Source organism: Arctopsyche grandis, chromosome 13 (genome assembly GCF_051622035.1).
Source record: "Arctopsyche grandis isolate Sample6627 chromosome 13, ASM5162203v2, whole genome shotgun sequence".
NCBI classification, from domain to species: domain Eukaryota; kingdom Metazoa; phylum Arthropoda; class Insecta; order Trichoptera; family Hydropsychidae; genus Arctopsyche; species Arctopsyche grandis.
In genome coordinates, this window is record NC_135367.1 from 4,016,233 (window position 1) to 4,022,268 (window position 6,036).

The following is a 6,036-nucleotide window of genomic DNA, read 5'->3' on the forward strand; positions in this document are numbered from 1 at the left end:
TACATAAAAAAATTAAGACAAAATAGTCAGTTTTCGATTTCATAATTTGAAGGGTAAAACGTTTGAATATCCTCAATGATAATTAAAGAACATGTGTATGTTCATAAATAAAATAATGGAACTTTGTTTAAAGTTTCCAAAAGTAACATTTTATAATCTAGTTAAATATGTATAAAACATAAAAATCATTTTACATACATAGTTCTTAGAAGACAACAAATTGTCAATTTTGAACAGCCTAGTGCACTGGTAGAGCTTTTTCATACCAGTAGAGAGGTCATGAGTTCAAGTCCCGGCGAAATACGCTGCTGGTGGGACCTTGCAGTTATTAAAAAACAAATCGACCATCTTCTGTAAGAATGTTCCGTTTCTTAATTGATGTGACGGATTCAATTAATCAGTATCCTTTCTATCAGTTTCTTACCAATTCAAGTTAGTAGCATCTCGAATTGGTTGAATCTTATAAATGCAACCTACTAATGTATTTCTCGCAAATTTACTGTGTATCAAGGTAATTTATTGATTATCCACATATATTCTATACACAGATATGTATTGTATTTTATGTAATAAAATGTTTGAGAAATTTTATGTACAAAAATAGTATCAACCATATGGATCACCTTGGGATTGGTTCGGTGATTTTTGGTCACAAAGCGCTCGCCCAAAAGTCACTAAAATCTCTATAATGACGATAACTATCATACTAACGAGAACTTGAGTGCCAAATATTCCGTATTCGCGATTATCATGGCAAAAATTGTCTTTTAGGCGATCGCAATGTGACTAATAATGACTAATAATTACCTTGGGACTATTCCTGTTATGTCATATATTATTTTATTTTCATTTTTCAATTAATCATGCACATTTGCCTTACATATTGCTCCAAAGCGGCGAATGTGCTAAACAGATTAAGAATCGATACATCATATAATACTAATATTATGAAATACATAATTAAACTTATGTACAAACAAATCGAAATAACATCTGACATCTATGGTCAGACATTAATATAAACATCGTAAACAATACGAATAATAACATTATTTATTATGTAACAATACGAAATATTTATATTTCAATAATCATTCATAGATACATCTATGGAGAAAAAGAGATAATAATAACTCAAGGTTTTTCGCAATAGAAAATTGGATACGAAAGCCAATTTTACAGGAATCGTTTCAAATCAGAAAAATTGACAAATTATGATAAGAAACGACCGATCTTGACAAACAAAGGACTGGTCATCAACGAGACTCCAGTGGGAAGCGAACTCGTGACCTCTAGCACGAGAGAATATAACACTTACCACTAGATCACGCTGCTGGTTGTTACATAGGTACATTCTATATGTACATACATATAATGTACCTATGTTTGTTATAAAATGTACATCAGAATTAAGGTTTGCTTTAAAAAAACTTGCAATGAATTTTCAAAAATTTATACCGACTACAATAAATCATTAAGACTTCAACCACAACTACTTCACAAGCATTTATAATTAAAATAATTTAATTGAATGGATTCCGATTAATATTTAAGAGCTTACAAGCTATTTAACGATATTCTTAAGCGGCGTATTTACTTCTAAAGAAGCATATTAATTTGGCCCATCAAAAACACGTATCGGTGCGTATAACACGTGCGCTTACATATGTACATACATAGATACGTATATAATATTCACGTCGAATATTTCAATTTTGAATATTCGATTAAGTCGCCTTTTGAGCGAAGTAATATAAGACGTTTGATGTTTTGGTCTCGCAAGCCCAACGGTCTGATTAATTTACTTTGATACGTCATATTGGCGGTCTATTAACGTTCCTTCCATTGGAATTTGATAATTTGGAATAATACGCTTGATTGTGTTACGTTTGAATATATTATATTATATCATACATACATAGCTATCGATGCCAAAGGGACATCGTCTCTAAAAATATTATACACCAATTAATTCAGCTATTGTGTCTCGCTTAACTATTAATGGTTATAGGACACTTCAAACGGTTCGATTTGGATAGTGACTTTTGATATATGTATATATTTTTAACAATAAATATAAGAATGTTATACGGATTGCATGTCTTTGCCAATTTAATATGTTGAATTACAGCTGGGTATGCTTTTTTCGAGGTTACTATGACTGAGCACGATAACGGTAAGGTCAACTCGAATTTTCGAAATTTATAGCGGCTGTATATGTACCGAAAAATAATGTAAAACGAAAAAAAAAACATACACAACAACCCTCAGGTAATATTGGTCATAATTTACGAAAACGTTTGGTACGAAAGAGCTTTTGACAGGCGATACTCGGATGAGGGTAAAAAATTGCACGTACAAATTCGACTCGTCTGCGAAATTATTGCAGAATGTCAGTGGTAACATGTAATAATACCAAAAAAAAATGTACGTACACTTTCCGAATTTCAAATAATATAATACATATATGTATGGTTGGAATGTGGCAATTTTAATTGTGTATTATTTTGTAAAGAAATGTGTACAAAATGCTCCGGTTTAATAGTGAAAATGTGGGACCGTGCAATAGTTGTTTAATTTGCATGATCTCAACTCCAAACTGTGTAGTATGAATATTCTACAATAGTAAGAGAAAGCTCAATTTGCATACGCATTATATAGTGCACATCTGTATGTATGTATTATATATGGATGGAATAATTTGAAGTTTAAACGTGAACGAAATATTTATACAATATTGAGGATTAAATTAAATAAAACGGTGGAAGATTTAAAATTCAAACCATTCAATGGAATTATTAACAATTTTTTTTTATAATGGCAATAATCTTAAAGGAATTGAGATATTAATAACATACATTTTTTAAATATTAAAATTTATACAGTAGAACCTCGATTATCCGGAAACAAACAACCAATGGAATAGGTAGTAATAGAAACGTTCAAACGCCTCTATGCAGATGCAAAATAATGAAGAAACAATTCAACATACAGCTTCAACAGGAATATTAACGTTGCCATATGGCAGAAGAGAGTTGGAATTCTATAGATGTGTCAACTTTGAAAAAATCAATGAAAGAAATTTTGAAAATATCGTTGGTTAGTTCCAGTAATGCAGCAGAAAGTGATTTATAAGATATCACGAAAGCAGCAGTATACATTTCAATACCCAGGGAATGTGACAAAAAAGATATTACTGAGTTGTTAAATTTGGAAGTGAACAATTTGGACTTCAAATTTTGGATTATGATGAAATAATTATGGTAATATATTTTTTTTTTGGCTTTGAGAATCAATATCAACAAGAGGAAGAGGAAATACTCGAGATGGGAATATTAGTCCTATATATTTTGAAGCTTTTCAATGCTTAGATGTCGCCACGAAGTGGTTTTAGAGCCATGAATAATGTAACTGACATATGTATATATGTGTCTTAAAAGTACTTGTCATTTGACAAGTACTTTTAAGACTGAAAAGAATAGCTATCTTTAATTAAAAACCAATATTTGAGTTTCTTGCTTAAATTAATTTAACATATTATTCATAGCCAGCAGTTTGGCTTAGTGGTAGCGTACATATTTAGCACCACTGAGGTCAAAGGTTCGAGTCCTCGCCATCTGCTGGTTAGCTTTGGGGGTTTTGTGACTCCAAATCGATCGTTTCTCTATCAGAGTTTGCCAATTTTATCTGATCATTGCTGAAACGGTTCCTGAAAGTTGGTATTAGATCTATACCTGTTGTCACAAAATCTGCCTGTGTATAATTTGTAATAAGTATGCACAGTAATCTGAAATCTATAGATATCTCTATAGACATCTCTATAATTTCGTATTTATTATATGTATAAAAATTGTACACAAAAAAAGTCTAAAAATAATCCATAGATGTCTCTATGATTATTATTTCTGATTAATTGTTATATGCTATATATTCTGATTGTATATGTATTACTGTATTTCTGATTTCTGATTATTTATGTATTCTGTATTTCGTTAACGTACACCCGTCGCATTGGAGCAAAATCTGTAATGACGAGTGTGTATTGATTTGTAACAATAAAATAAATAAATAAATAAAATAAATAATAAATGCAAAAGATATACAACAAAAAATATTTATAATATTTCCTCTTTTTTTCCCTGGCAATTGGATTTCCTTGGATTTTGAATTATTCGTAATTATTATACTGTACTTCGGAAAAGTGAGACTGACAGAAATTTATATATTTTTTACATTTTCATTTACAGTAAAAGTGTTCATAAAATTAATGAGTGTGGGTCTTATCATATTTATTTTCGTATCCATCTTCGCTCATCACTTTCGTCGATGTCTGTCACATTTCGACGGTAATAAATTGACGACAGTTCGCCACCGGAGCACTTCCGGTCCCGAGCGAAACCGACCCTCCACCCTAATTTTCACCCTTCGGGAATTTTCCACGGCCGGGAAAGTGGGCCATCATTGCGAGTTCGACTAGAATTCGAATGTGCGTTTTGACACGATTCGTTCAACTTTCTTCCCACGCTCGTGGTCGGTGTAAACGTGCACGGGTGCGTGGAGTGGCATTTGGACCAGAATTTACAACTACAGTTTTATTATGGTAAAGTGGAAATGCCCTAAAAAAGGGGGTTGAAATGACTGAAATGGTTTTGGAAAAAATCGGTGGGGTAGGTCTTGTGTAAGGTTACTTTGGTATGTATTTTGGTTCTTCTCAGTTGTAGAAGGATGTAGGGCTAACATGTATCTTCACTTAATCATACCAAATGTAGCACACAGTAGAAAATTAATGGTTTTCAAATAAAAAACTAATATATGAAAAACAACAAAAATTTCGAAATAAATACGCTATTTTAGTTAAAAATTTGTACTATATAGTGTATCTGCAAATCTGATTTTCAGATCAGTTTTATATATTATATAATAAAGTATATTGACTTAAAAAATTAAGAATTGTATATAAGTTTTCAAGCTTTACTATTTGGACGTATATAAAATAAAATAAGATAATACTTTATGTAAATACAACAAAATATTCTAAAATAGAAAATAATCATTAAATCAATAGTAAACTTATGTACAATTAAAAGCATTTAAAAATTAAATCAAATTTAAGAAATTAATTAGAAGATTGTATCAATTCATTTGACAATACCTATACATATACATACATAGTACATCATTATAGTCATGTTTTATTTTTTAATATAATAATACACATTATTTCAACAACTTTCGTTTCATATACGAGTCATTATATTTTCAGTTCAAAAAACACTACTTCGGATTGACTTAGTTCACAAATTGCTATCACTTATTTAAATTCAATATATCCAGAATTTCAGAAAAGCAGAATAAACGTATTAGAGGTCACCAATATTTTTAAATATTGTTAAACGCAAAACATTATAATAAATGTTTTGGGAAATATTTATCGAAATGAATGAAAAGTTGACTTATGCCAATGAATATTTATGTTATTATAATATAATACGAAATTTTCACATAACGTCCATATGTTTATCCAATTATATTATATCAATTTTTGTTTAATAAAGCATTGTCCTGTTTAGTCATATTTTAGTTTTTATTATTTTCTTTTTCATTTTTTGTCTATATGTACTAGATATATTATGTAGTTTGTAAAAATCTATAATTGGTCTCAGATGTTATTTTGTTATATTTGTTCTTTATTTTAATGCATTTCTACATTTGTTGCCTGTTGATTTTTCAATAAATAAATAAAATTAATATTTTTCAAAAATATTGTACTGACATAAAAATCATAAAGTGTTACCTATTTTGTTAGAGAAGATTATTTTGTTACATTTAGATGATATTTGACCACTTCTTTATTATGTTTTATTACTTTTAGTAATAGCGTTTATATGTACATATGTTGAAATGCATGTTCCTCAAACTCATAAATACGTACATATTATCAAAATTGAATAGCTTCAATCAAACATGCGTATAAAGCCATGTACAAATATTGTACATGCATACATACATATATCAAAAGAGCGTGTGGACATTTGA

General features: G+C 29.7%; 1 protein-coding gene across 1 annotated transcript in view; it reads right to left on the reverse strand.

Moving 5' to 3' along the window:
- LOC143921569 (B-cell receptor CD22-like) overlaps nt 1-6,036 on the reverse strand; it is a 520,711-nt gene that overhangs the window by 138,094 nt on the left and 376,581 nt on the right. The gene's annotated exons all lie outside the window — the stretch shown is intronic.